Source organism: Phyllobates terribilis, unplaced genomic scaffold (genome assembly GCF_046119375.1).
Source record: "Phyllobates terribilis strain yellow unplaced genomic scaffold, ASM4611937v1 Scaffold_8__6_contigs__length_399053987, whole genome shotgun sequence".
Taxonomy (NCBI): domain Eukaryota; kingdom Metazoa; phylum Chordata; class Amphibia; order Anura; family Dendrobatidae; genus Phyllobates; species Phyllobates terribilis.
Genome location: NW_027362768.1, coordinates 95,758,771 through 95,772,285, shown reverse-complemented (window position 1 = coordinate 95,772,285; position 13,515 = coordinate 95,758,771). Strand labels below are relative to the sequence as shown.

At 47.3% G+C, this 13,515-nt stretch overlaps 1 pseudogene; it reads right to left on the bottom strand.

The window, feature by feature from the left end:
- The window catches only part of LOC141157693 (calcium-activated chloride channel regulator 4A-like), a 63,883-nt pseudogene that overhangs the window by 34,146 nt on the left and 16,222 nt on the right, over positions 1-13,515 (bottom strand).

The following is a 13,515-nucleotide window of genomic DNA, read 5'->3' as shown; positions in this document are numbered from 1 at the left end:
TTTTTCAGAGCTAGATGCAGAAAAAAATTATATTCAATTTGCAACCTGCTGGAGGTCAGTATAGAAGGACTAATAGAACAAGTCCCACACACTGCTAGAAGCCCAAATATTTTTTCAGAGCTAAATGAAGAAAAAAATTATTTTTAATTTGCAACCTGATGGAGGTCAGTATAGATGGACTAATAGACCAAGTCCCACACACTGCTAGAAGCCCAAATATTTTTTCAGAGCTAGATGCAGAAAAAAATTATTTTTAATTTGCAACCTGATGGAGGTCAGTATAGATGGACTAATAGACCAAGTCCCACACACCGCTAGAAGCCCAAATATTTTTTCAGAGCTAGATGCAGAAAAAAATTATTTTTAATTTGCAACCTGATGGAGGTCAGTATAGATGGACTAATAGACCAAGTCCCACACACTGCTAGAAGCCCAACTATTTTTTCAGAGCTAGATGCAGAAAAAAATTATTTTTAATTTGCAACCTGATGGAGGTCAGTATAGATGGACTAATAGACCAAGTCCCACACACCGCTAGAAGCCCAAATATTTTTTAGAGCTAGATGCAGAAAAAAATTATTTTTAATTTGCAACCTGATGGAGGTCAGTATAGATGGACTAATAGACCAAGTCCCACACACTGCTAGAAGCCCAAATATTTTTTCAGAGCTAGATGCAGAAAAAAATTATTTTTAATTTGCAACCTGATGGAGGTCAGTATAGATGGACTAATAGACCAAGTCCCACACACCGCTAGAAGCCCAACTATTTTTTCAGAGCTAGATGCAGAAAAAAATTATATTCAATTTGCAACCTGCTGGAGGTCAGTATAGAAGGACTAATAGAACAAGTCCCACACACTGCTAGAAGCCCAAATATTTTTTCAGAGCTAAATGAAGAAAAAAATTATTTTTAATTTGCAACCTGATGGAGGTCAGTATAGATGGACTAATAGACCAAGTCCCACACACTGCTAGAAGCCCAAATATTTTTTCAGAGCTAGATGCAGAAAAAAATTATTTTTAATTTGCAACCTGATGGAGGTCAGTATAGATGGACTAATAGACCAAGTCCCACACACTGCTAGAAGCCCAAATATTTTTTCAGAGCTAGATGCAGATAAAAATTAGTTTTAATTTGCAACCTGATGGAGGTCAGTATAGATGGACTAATAGACCAAGTCCCACACACCGCTAGAAGCCCAACTATTTTTTCAGAGCTAGATGCAGAAAAAAATTATATTCAATTTGCAACCTGCTGGAGGTCAGTATAGAAGGACTAATAGAACAAGTCCCATACACTGCTAGAAGCCCAAATATTTTTTCAGAGCTAAATGAAGAAAAAAATTATTTTTAATTTGCAACCTGATGGAGGTCAGTATAGATGGACTAATAGACCAAGTCCCACACACTGCTAGAAGCCCAAATATTTTTTCAGAGCTAGATGCAGAAAAAAATTATATTCAGTTTGCAACCTGATGGAGGTCAGTATAGATGGACTAATAGAATGATGCTATGCCCAAAAGATTTTACTTCACTAGGTGCAGTAAAAAAATTGGTATTCTATACACAGGTGTTATATCTTGCAACACAGATAGGCTACTCCACTGACTAACACACTCTGCAATAGGCCAAAAAGGATTAGCTTTGCTAGATTCAGCCAAATGCTGTGAAAAAAACTTGCACAGCACTGGCACAGACCTGCCTGGCAAAAACTGATAGGAACTCATGTAACCTAGTCCTGAAAAGGACTCCAATTACAATTAGTCTTTACTCCCACAACCTATCTATTTAAGAGCACAGACCTCCCTGATAAAAGTCGTAGGAAATGCTGTAACCTAGTCCTTAAAAGGACTGCAATCACAACTATTCCCTACTCCCAAGCTATCTGTATATTTGTGCGAAAATTGGCTTGAAATTAACAAGGTATAGCGCACACAGCAACAGCGGTGCCGTCTAACACGCAGCTGCAGCAGTGAGAAAATGGTGGCGACGGGGAAAATGGCTTGGTCTTATAGGGCAAGGACATGTGACATACACTGCCAATGACACATGCCCTTGCTTGTGTGAAAAAAAGCACTTCGCTCCGTGTGTGCGCTGCTGATAGGCTGACAGATTGCACCTCCCCACTGCAAATGCGGGAAAGAGAAAAAAAAATGGAGATCTTCATTGTTCCTTCAGAGATCCATCCCCTGCCCCTCCCCCCACCCCGCTGTACACTCAAACTGCGTATTAACATTAATTTTCATCATTACTGAGAAAAAATCCAGTTATGATTTTGGTGCACGAACAGTTATCGAACATAACCTCGAACAGCCGAATTTTTCTCAAATTGTTCGTGTTCGCCGAACGGCTCGAACACCGCCCAAAACAGCTCGAATTTGAGATTGGCGAACAGTTCGAGTAGAACAACGCTCATCTCTAGTCAGGGGCGCAGTGTGAGGGAGACAAATGTCTATATACAATATATGTCACCTTCCTATTTTCAGGACTGCAGTGATAAGAGTGGCAAGAAGAGTTATGGCATGGAGATGTTGACATGAAGGTCTAACCAGATCGAGAAGAAACAGAAAATGGCTCTGATCAGACGAGACGTCAGCAGTCACCGGATGTAAGTATTTATTCTTTATACTGTATGAGAGCATGTAAAAATTTTCTGCTGACAGGTGGTCAATTTTACTTTTAGTCTGAGTTAAAGGGGTGGCACATTACTTAAAATGGCCTATGTCAGCGGGGCTGAAAAAAGTGAAAACATATTGTTAAATAATCAAATATTAATCTCAATTCTGTACGCGTACATTGCATCAGCCTCATGGAAGGTTTAGCTGACATTACATGTGTTATTCTTGTACACTTAGTTCATGGTAGATGGTTAAGGCCATATATACAGAAGAAAACAGATGCTATGTTGGACATATCTAACCCATGTGAGACAAAGGGGGGTCACTTTTCCACTTCACACTGACACCAAATGGATGGTCTGCACACTGAGCATCTGACATATAGGCCTGGACACACTTGCTCAACACAGACGAAAAACTACCATTCAGGATCCCTGGAAAGATGGATAAAAGCTTGACATGTGCTTAAACACACACAGAGACAGGTGCTCCTGAAGTTTACGATATCCTGGGTAATCAGCTGAGGCGTGCTACTACAGCCTACTGTAACCCAAATGGACAATCTCTTTGTAACTACTTATACCATTTTATGTTTTGCTACAATGATTTTTTTTGGTGGACAATTTAATAAACTGCTACATTTTTTATAAGATTTATCTTGACATGTTCTTTGGAGTATCGCATCTGGTAAGAAGTCCTGTATAAATAAATATACAAAATAAGTATATTTAACACATATACACCCACACTGGACCATTCCACTACTGCCTGAGAATGCAGCTGTCACATGCAATGGAGTAATTTGAAGCTCATGGGCTCAAATTCAAAATCTCCAACATGACCCCAACTGTGATGGGTTTTTAATAGAATTGTTCTCTCATATGGGCAAAAGGGACATTTAGGGGCTCCGGGGGCTGGATTTGACTGTAATCCCTGCACCCACTATAGATAAACCCCATGTCACATGACATCCCCTGCCAGAAGAAAAAGCCAAAAGACCACTGGTGGGCACAGGCAGCAGTGGGGCAAAACATTGTCAGTCATGGTTGGGGGGTGTTTTTTTTTAATATCCCTTTGCAATATAAAATAAAGTACCGGACAAGTCTGTAAGTACATTGAAAATGAGCTGATGTAAAGATCACTTACCGAACCCATGCTTGCAGACACATCCAGCACTAAAGTCAGCACTCGTTCTGAATACTGCAAAAGTGTGAAGGTCGGAATTGGAATAGTGAGATCAGGAGTTGGACGTGTTGAGTTTATATCAACGGAGCTCTCGATCACATCCTACGTGCTGCGAGAATTGCACTGCCGATTTTGCAGGTTTGGAGCTTCGATGTTATGGTTACTTGCATCACAGAACTCAGTGACCTAGAACAGACATCACAGCATTAATTTCTTCCAAAATGAAAGGCATGCACATGCCGCTACAATGTTTCACAGGCTTCTCTTATACTCACATCTGGAAGAGCCTGTATGTACATCAAAGATTCTGAGACAAACTGACTCTGCTCAGGCACAAAAACTAGAGCATAGTGATAGGGTCAAAATGACATGTGGAAACAGAACAGGAATTTCCTAGACATTTCTGAATTAGGTTTTGTCCAAAAATATCAACAGAGCACCTAAAAATCAGTTATATTGAGAGAGTTAATATTCACACTTAAACATTTGGATAGCTCCTAGCAGAAGTAGCCATACGTTGGTTATACCCTGTGTGGTACCTGCTGATGCTGCTCCCCCTATATATTGTACTGTCCTACAGTGCCTCATTATTAGCGTCATACAATGTGGTACCTAAATAACAATGCTATACAGTACTACACCATACACTGCACGTTGGGCTAAATAGCAGTGTTCAGGATACCCATTGGCTCCCCATGATCATGTCGCAGGGGGGAGGTGGCAATAGGCGCTCCACTGGAATCAAACCATAAATAATGTGTGTTATTCAAGGGAGATTGATAGTGGCATTTAACCAGTTAAACAGCAGTGATTAGATCATGCAGACCAATGTTTCAGTGGAAGTAAAGCAAGTGCACCTCTAAGTGCCTGAAAAGAAGAAACATGTTGAAGTGTCTTGTCAGAAGCACATGACCTCCAAACCTCCCAGCTTCCTGCTTGCTGGGTGGTAGAATGCTCTGACTAGATTGAAAGTTTGAACCAGCAGCATGTTTGAACCGTACTTTCCTGATGCTGCTACATGATGCAACATCGGAGGAGCAGTGGAAATGTAGCTGGCGGGGATTGGGAGCCAAGAGTGTCCTCCAACATTGCCGACCATATTAAGGGCAGTGCTTACAAGCTCTATTGGAAAGATATTGTAAGCACTGTGCATGTTCGGCGACCACTGCAACAATGTGGTCACTGGTTCCCTAGCAACAAGTAAATACGGTGCAAATTGATTCACAGGAGCCCATGCAGTGGTTAGTTTAGCAATCTGTTGCTACTGGACAGGAGACCTGCGAACTACTTCTTACCCGATGGCATCCCTGGCTCCTCTTTTGATTAGCTGGCCTGGAACGACATCATTATTAGTGTTGAGCCACCCCCGTAGTGTTCGAGTTCGGTTCGGTTCGTCGAACACCCGTGTGTTCGCCGAACTGTTCGTCGAACTGTTCGTCGAACACCTTCGAACACTGTTAAAACCAATGGCAGGCAAACAAAAACACATAGAAACACATAGAAAACACCTTCAAAGGTGTCCAAAAGCTGACAAACTGCTCAGAAGACATAACTAACACATGGAAAAGTGACAAGTACATATAGTCATGCGAAAATAAAAGAGGTGGAGGAGTAAAAGGAGGGGGAGACACAGATATAGGCATGTCATGCCCTTCTAAAATCCAAAAAGTGAGAAGCCGACACGGCCAGTCCGCTCCTGCCCGTGCCACCTCCGTGTCGCCGGGTTTGTGCCAGAGCCGCGGTGAACCCTGACGGCCAGCCCCCCTCTCCCAATACTGGTGCCTGTCCGCTGGTGGGTCGAGCGAGCCCCCCTGTGGTGGAGGCAGCTCTAAGCTTTTTAATTTAAATTGTCTCTCTAATTTGAATGAATACACTTTAAATCCATTTACAAGGATCTATTGGAGGGCAAGTCTCATGCCAGCAGCCGCGGTAATTCCAGCTCCAGTAGCGTCCACTAAAGCTGCTGCAGTTAAAAAGCTTTTATAAGGATCGAGCTCGGCTGTCCACCGCAAGGCATCCTACTGCCAGTCCCAGCCCCTATGCCTTGGGGTGCCTCCTGATGCTCTTCACTAAGTATCCCATGGTCCCGAAGCATTTCCTTTGAAAAAATTAAGTGTCTAAACTACAGGTGGTGCAGCTTGCTTAACAGCCGGGATAATCCGCTCACTAGCAGACACTGCTACTAGGCACAAAGTATTTCCTGGGCTAGATGCAGTTAAAAATTTGTAATTAGATACTCTCGTTGGATGCTGAGAAAGCATTCCATAGAGTCTCCTGGCACGCCATATATGATTCTCTTAAAAAGCTTGGGGTAGGGGTCTAGGGGACCCTTTTATAGCCAAAATCACGGCCCTGTATCGCAATACGTCACCTAGGCTGAAGATAAATGGAACTGTAGCACCCTGAGGGCTCGGTTGCTACAGACGTATTGCACCTCACCCAGAGGTGTGATATCTCACTCTCAGGTAAGGATGGAGTGTGGATCAGGACCCGACACCTGCATGCATTACACCACATTGCCGTGGGGCAGGGCGACCAATATGCCCCTGAGATGGGCACGACAGTCCCTGTCCCTGGCTGGAGTGGGGGGAGGGAACACTGAGGAAGGGGAACCCTGTAGTGCAGGAGCAGGGAGGAAGCAGTTCCTGGGTGCATTGAGAAGGGAGTATAAAAGGTGGGCACCATTTTAGTTCAGTGCAGAGAAGTCTGAGCAGAAGTGGCAGGGAGCAGGGGCTCTGCATGAGCTCTGCTCCGGAGGCGGGCCTAGTAACAGAGGCCCAGGCCTGGAAGAGGGAGAAGGAAGGAAGAGGAGCGGAGAAGGCTCCAGGAACGAGGAATGAAGGGATCCCAGGGGTGCGGACGGGCGAGTCGCCACCGCACGCCCGAATCCACCTGCGTGGAGGGGTCAGGCCAAAGGGGGAGACCGGTCCCCGAACTAGTGGAGGCAGGAAACGACCCTCAGCTAGAAACCAGAGGCTCTGACATTTTATGTGGCGCAGCCCCTCGCTACACCCGCTAGGAAGGCACCACATAGGGTCAGGGAAACTGGCGCCAAGTTTACCAAGAGGAGGCCCGAGGCAGCCGGACAGAAGTGTTGGTAAGAAAGGCCAGACAAAGGACACACAAAGGGGGTCCTGTGAAGTGCTCCAAAGTTATCTGGGAGTTGTCTGAGCCCCTCACCTGGTGAGCACAGTACGACGTGGGCAGCCGTTACCTGCAGACGTGGTCTGGATAATAAGAACTGTGAGTAAAGGCCCTGAACTGCATCACTGACTCCGTGTCGTTACTGCTGCTGCCCTGCACCATCAGCCCCATCCTCCGCATACACTGCCCTGAGGCTATACTCCTCCCGTGGGGAGTTATGCTACGCTCTGCTGCACCCACAACACCAGCCTCAGCGGTCTGCCCTGTAGCGGCGGTTCACTCTGACCGCAATCCACGGGTGGCGTAGTCGGACATTTAAACATCAAAACCACATAAATAGTTCCGCCACTGGTTTGACCGCCCTGAGCCACGGAACCGGGTCGCCGCCACGAAGACTACAACCACCAGCATCCACCAAAAAGGGTCCGGCTCCAGGTGTCCCAAGGCCCAGGGGGTGCATCAGAACATTTTCATCACCTTTCACAATCACCAATGGGACAAGGCAGTGATGTCCTCTGTCCCCTCTCTTATACATCCTAGTGAAGGAGCACCTGCTCTCATCAATTCGCCATAACCCCAATATTAGGTGGATTGAGGTGGGAGGCACCGAGTACAAGTGCTCTCTATTTGCTGATGATGTCCTAGTATATATCACTCAATCACATATATCCATCCATGCTGTTATGGCTGAAATAGATCACTTTGTTACATGGTAAAATTTTAAAATCAATGCAGCGAAGTCTGAGGCCCTCGATGTCTCCCTCCCCAAATCCATATAGGATTCCATCCAGTCCAACTTTCCCTTTGCCTGGCCCTCACAGGGTATCAAATACTTAGGAATTCCTATTCATAGAGACCTCTCCCATCTATGTTATCTTAATTTTGGGCCCTTTATTGAACAACTCCATACAGACCACGGTTGGCAAGTTAGAACTGTAAGATTCACTACGTGAACCACTGGTGTTTTGTGGAAAAGCACATGTACACTGCGTTCCAAATTATTATGCAAAAAGTGTTTAGGAGTGATAAGGGAAGAATTTGTTTGTTTGTCAGTTAAACTCATTGATGGTGATGTGTGTCAGGGCTCTTGATATCACTGTAAGCAATTGCAGACACCTGTGCTAATTAGTTTGGCAGGTGTGTCCAATGAAAGGCAAGACTACTTAAGAAGGCTCTCTCACATTATTAAGCAGCCTACATTTTCTGCCAAAATGGGAAAGAAAAAGGATGTGTCGGCTGCTGAGAAGCAACAAATTGTGGAGTGTTTAGGTCAAGGCATGACTACAATCAACATTGTGCGATGATCAGGATGAAGTGTCTTGGCAATCAAGAAGTATGTAGCTGATTCACAGTACACACGTGTGCGTGCTGATAAGGGCAAATTGAGGACTCTTTCCTACAGGCAATTACGTCAGGTTGAAAGAGCAGCGGCAAAAAAGCCTTGTCATAGCAGCAGACAAGTTTTTGAAGCTGCTTGTGCCTCCAACGTCCCCCGAACAACAAGATGCAGGGTCCTTCAGAGGTTTGCAGCTGTGCATACGCCATCCTGTCGACCTCCTCTATCCACTTCACACAAGCAGAAACGGCTCCAGTGGGCCAAACATTACATGAAGACTGATTTCAAAACTGTTTTGTTCACGGATGAGTGCCGTGCAGCGCTCGATGGTCCAGATGGATGGAGTGGAGGATGGCTGGTTGATGGACACCCCACGCAAACACGGCTACAGCGCCAACAAGGAGGAGGTGGAGTAATGTTTTGGGCTGGAATCATGGGGAGAGAGATTGTCGGCCCCTTTAGGATCCCTGAAGGCGCTAAAGATGAACTCCATAATGTATGTGGATTTTCTCAAACAGCACTTCCTGCCATGGTTCAAGAAGAAGAACCATGTATTTCACAGCAAGATCATTTTTCTGCATGATAATGCACCATCTCATGCTGCACATAAAACATCTGCATCTCTGGCTGATATGGGCATAAAAGGGGACAAACTTATGGTGTGACCCCCATGCTCCCCTGACCTCTACCCCATTCAGAACCTTTGGAGCATCATTAAAAGGAGTGTCTATGATGGCGGGAGGCAGTTCACATCTAAGCAACAGCTCTGGGAGGGTATTCTGTCCTCATGCAAAACAATTGAAGCAGAAACCATCCAAAACCTGACAAATTCAATGGACGAGAGAGTTCAGAAGCTCCTTTCGAACAAGGGGTCCTATGTGAAAATGTAACATCACCTAGAATAAAGTTTTGAGTTGAAAACTGTTTGATTTCAGTTTCTAACAACCTGCTAATGCTTATAATTTCAAAAATGACCATTTTTTTGGTCTTTATTAAAATGAAAAGGTTGATCGAAAAGTTTGGGGGATCTAAGAGTGTGGCAACCCAGTAGTCATGATTACTTCGAATTCTGACAATATGAGGGTCATGCTGCAGGTAGTGCAGCAAGAAGGCACTTATGTGCCTTGCGCATCTCGGAGCCCCAAAATTATTTTCCGGGCTAGATGCAGCTAAAAATTATTTTTAATTTTAAATCTGGTGAAGCTTTAGTATAGATGGCCTAATAGGATCAGTGCTGCACACTGCTACAAAGCCCAAATTATTTTCCAGTCAAGATACAGATAAACATGATTAGTAATTTGAAAGCTTAAAACGGTTGGTAGCGTGATTTTAACCAATCATCAAGCTTTTACTCTCCCCAGGATGACACAGGGGTAGAAAAGTCGTTTCGGATCCATGATTTGTTCATCTTTATGAACGTGAGTCTGTCTACATTATCAGTGGAGAGCCGCGTGCGCTTATCTGTCAGCACACCACCAGCAGCGCTGAACACACGTTCAGACAGAACGCTGGCTGCGGGGCATGACAAGATCTCCAAGGCGTAAGTGGCTAGCTCCGGCCATTTATCCAGATTGGAAGCCCAAAAAGAGCAAGGGTCCAGTGACACAGTCGTGGCTTCAATGTTTACTTGGAGATACTCCTGTACCATCGTCTCTAGGCGTTGACTATGTGTCAGACTTCTTGTCTCCTGTGGCCTTGCAAAGGATGGGCTAAAAAAGTGGTGAAATGATTCCGCAAAATTGATGTTACCAGCAGATACTGTGGTTCTGTTACGGTTTGAGTGCTGAACACTTGACGGTCCCACGGTTGGCAAGTTGGAACTGTGAGATTCACTACGTGCACCACTGGTATTTTGTGGAAAAGCACATGTAAGATTCTGCAACAGTCTCTGCTGATACTCCTGCATGCGTGCATCCCTTTCTATGGCAGGAATAATTTCTGCAAATTTACTTTTGTACCGGGGATCTAACAGTGTGGCAACCCAGTAGTCAGGATTATTTCTAATTCTCACAATTCGAGGGTCATGTTGCAGGTAGTGCAGCAAGAAGGCACTCATGTGTGTTGCGCATCCAGGAGCACCAAGTCCCTGTTGTGTTGGTGGCGAGGTAACAATCATGCTTCCTTCCTCTGTCCTCTCCCCCCAACCTCGCACAACAGAAATGTGATCAAGGTCTCCCTCATCTGATGAGTCTTCCATCAGTTCGTCCTCCACTTCTTCCTGGGCTCCTGCACCTTCCTCACTAGTTTGGCTGCTACCATGCGCCCTGGTAAAACCATCTCCCCCACCCTCACATGCCTGCCGCCTTGGTGCTGCCGACCGTCTGGATCTTGCAGATGTTAGCCCTTCCGCATACAACTCCTCCTCCTCTACTTCCTCCACCTCCTCTTGTGCCACCACCTGACTCCGAATTCTGTTTAACATGTGCTCCAGCATGTAAATCACCGGAATAGTCATGCTGATAATGGCATCGTCAGCACTAAACATCTTCGTCGCCATTTCAAAACTGTGCAGAAGGGTGCATAGGTCCCTGATCTGAGACCACTCCTCCAGCGTGATTTGCCCCACCTCTGAATCTCGTTGGCCCAGGCTATACGTCAGAACGTATTGCACCAGGGCTTGTCGGTGCTGCCACAGTCGCTGCAACATGTGCAGAGTTGAATTCCACCGGGTAGGCACATCGCATTTTAGCCGGTGAAGTGGCAGGCCCAACGACTTCTGTAGAGATGTAAGTCGCTGAGCTGCGGGATGCGAACGGCGGAAGTGAGCACACAGCGACCGTGCCCTCTGCAGAAGGCCATCTAGTCTGGGATAGTGGGCTAAAAATTGCTGGACAACCAGGTTCAACACGTGAGCCATACAAGGCACGTGTGTGACATTGCCCCGGCGAAGGGCCGCACCCAGGTTTGCAGCATTGTCACACACGGCCTTCCCTGGTTTCAGGTCCAGTGGAGACAACCATTCATGAAATTGGTTCTCCAGAGCTGACCACAACTCCTCAGCTGTGTGACTCACATTTCCCAGACATTTCAATGTAAAAACCGCCTGATGACGTTGAGCCCTACTGCCAGCATAGTAAGGAGGTGTGCAGGATCCCTTCTGCGCAGTTAGAAAGCTTGTGGCATGACCAGACAGGCTTTGGGTGCAGGTGGAAGACCGAGAGGAGGTTGAGGAGGCAGAAGCAGTGGAGGAACTGTAACGGGACTGGGAGGCGGAACCTCAGAGCTACTATACAAGGAGGTGGTCCTTGTAAGGGAGCGGGTGGCGACCAGGGAAGACGGGCTGGAAGTCTCAGCAGGTGAACGGGACAGTCTCTGAGTGAACGGGACAGTCTCTGAGTGAACGGGACAGTCTCTGAGTGAACGGGCTGGAGATCACGGCAAGTGACCAGGGCAGTCTCTAGGTATAGGGTTGGTACGACCTGTGGCGGCTGAAGATAGACGTGAGCTCCCAGGTGAGCAGGCGAGAGTCTCTGGATGAACGGGTGGTCACAGCATGTGACGGCGGAGCCTCCAGGAAGACCAGCGGACAGGCGACAGATGAGCGCTCCCAGGTGAGCGGGCAAAAGTCTCTGGACAGGCGGGTGGTCACAGCACGTGACGGCAGAGCCTCCGGGTAGGCAAACAGACAGGTAGCAGAAGAGCGCTCCCAGGTGAGCGGGCAGGAGTCACAGGACAGGCAGGTGGTCACAGCACGTGACGGCGGAGCCTCCAGGTAGGCTAGCAGGCAGATAGCAGATGTGCGCTCCCAGGTGAGCGGGCAAGCTGGTCCATAGACAGACTGACAGGAGTTGGAAGGCAGACCGTCGGCCCTCAGGCAGGCAGGCAGGTAGCTGATGTGCGCTCCCAGGTGAGCGGGCAGGCTGGTCCTTAGACAGACTGACAGGATTAGTAAGGCAGACCGTCGGACCTCAGGCAGGCAGGCAGGTAGCTGATGTGCGCTCCCAGGTGAGCGGGCAGGCTGGTCCTTAGACAGACTGACAGGATTAGTAAGGCAGACCGTCGGACCTCAGACTAGCAGGCAGGTAGCAAGTAATCAGGCAGGAATCTGGCAGGTAACTGGCAGGTAACTGGCAACGGGACCTGAGGGCTGAAGCACAGGTGAGACACAGGTGCAAACAACATTGCTCGGGCACCTCCATTTTGGAGGAGGTGCCTAATATACGGTAAAGTCCTCCGGCCATTGGCCGGGGACTCCTTAGGACGGCGCGCGCGGCCCCTTTAAGAGGGAGGGAGGGCGCGCGCGCGCGCCCTAAGCACAATGGCCGGGAAGGAGCGCGCGCTGCCAGCAGAGCGGGAGAGGGACGCCGGGCTTGGAGCAGAGCGGTGAGGGGAACAGCGTCCCTGCCTAGCAGAGGGCAGGGACGCCGGCACTACAGTACCCCCCCCTTTAGGCCCCCCCTTTTTTAGGCCAGATAGAAATTTAGCTAGGATGAGAGGGGCATGGATGTTCTCCCGGGGCTCCCACGTTCTCTCCTCAGGACCAAACCCCTTCCAATCTACTAGAAAAAAGGTCTTTCCTCTTACCCTTTTGGTGGCAAGAATGTTCTCTACCTCAAACTCGTCCTCAGCAGAAACCGGAGCAGGAGGCGTACCTGTAGACTTGGAAAAAGAGTTAAGCACCACGGGTTTGAGGAGAGATACATGGAAGGAGTTGGGGATCCGTAAGTTGGCCGGGAGTTTCAATTTATAGGCCACCGGGTTGATCTGACTGATGACCTCCAGAGGGCCGATGAACCGAGGCCCTAACTTGTAAGAAGGTATCTTGAGTCGAACATATTTAGATGAGAGCCAGACTTTATCTCCTGGACGAAATTGTGGAGGATCCAGGCGTTTTTTGTCAGCGTGTCTTTTCATACGCTCGGATGACAGAAGGAGTGCGGACCGGGTACTCTCCCATATGGAGGAAAATTTGCTAACGAGAGATTCCGCAGCCGGGTTGTCCACAGAGGTGGAGACAGGAAAAGGAATCCGAGGATGCTGACCAAAGACTACAAAAAACGGGGATTTGGAGGAGGATTCGCTCTCGTGATTATTATAAGAGAACTCGGCCCATGGTAGGAGATCCACCCAGTCAGAATGGTGGGCATTAACGAAGTGCCGGAGGTAACTGGTCAGGTTCTGATTGATCCGCTCCACTTGACCATTGGACTGTGGGTGGTAAGCGGAAGAGAAGTCCAGGGTGACGTCTAGTAGTTTACAAGTGGCTCTCCAGAAACGTGAGGTGAACTGT